The sequence below is a fragment of the Dasypus novemcinctus genome (genome assembly GCF_030445035.2).
Source record: "Dasypus novemcinctus isolate mDasNov1 chromosome Y unlocalized genomic scaffold, mDasNov1.1.hap2 SUPER_Y_unloc_1, whole genome shotgun sequence".
NCBI classification, from domain to species: domain Eukaryota; kingdom Metazoa; phylum Chordata; class Mammalia; order Cingulata; family Dasypodidae; genus Dasypus; species Dasypus novemcinctus.
Window position 1 is genome coordinate 4337492 of NW_027261977.1, and position 620 is coordinate 4338111.

The 620-nt window shown below is 39.5% G+C and overlaps 1 non-coding gene across 1 annotated transcript; it reads right to left on the reverse strand.

The window, feature by feature from the left end:
• Positions 1-236: 236 nt before the first annotated feature.
• LOC139438599 (U6 spliceosomal RNA) lies at positions 237-343 on the reverse strand. Its single transcript, XR_011648248.1, has one exon. It is a non-coding gene; the product is annotated as a U6 spliceosomal RNA (small nuclear RNA).
• Positions 344-620: the final 277 nt, after the last annotated feature.

Consider the following 620-nt stretch of genomic DNA (forward strand, 5'->3'; position numbering starts at 1 on the left):
TGTATCTACTTTGGCTTTTTCTGGGGTCCTGCTGAGGTGTGTGTAACTGTGACCCCTCTGGTGACCTCCTGATCCCTTTTGGAAGACCCTCAGCCACATCAACTCATTTGTCTTTGCCATTTCCCCCTTTTATTCAAGGTCAAAAAGCAGTTTTTAACACTTGATCCAACATGTAGACTAAGATATTCTGCAGATCTGATTGACCCTTTTATTCGAGGTCTCTTTCTAGCTGCTTCTAAAAATATGAACACTTCGTGAATTTGCATGTCATTCTTTTGTAGGGGCCACGCTAATCTTCTCTGAATCATTCCAATTTTAGTATATGTGTTGCTGAAGTGAGCTCCTCTTTTTTTCTTTTCTTTTTTCCTTTCTGTATCCCTTTTTCTATTAGGTGCTGCAGGCAGTGTTTCTTGTTTGCTGTGTTTCCTCATCCTCTATATCCTCTTTTCTGTGCATACTGATTTAGGCTACCAATGCTATCCCCTTTTCTTTACATCTATCTCTCTTCCATCTCCTGTTGTTTCTCTCATATTCCACCTCTTTTGTTCAGCCCCAATTTTTCTGACTTTTATTGCTAACACCTCTATTTTGGTTTCTATCTTTCCCATAAAAGACAGAAC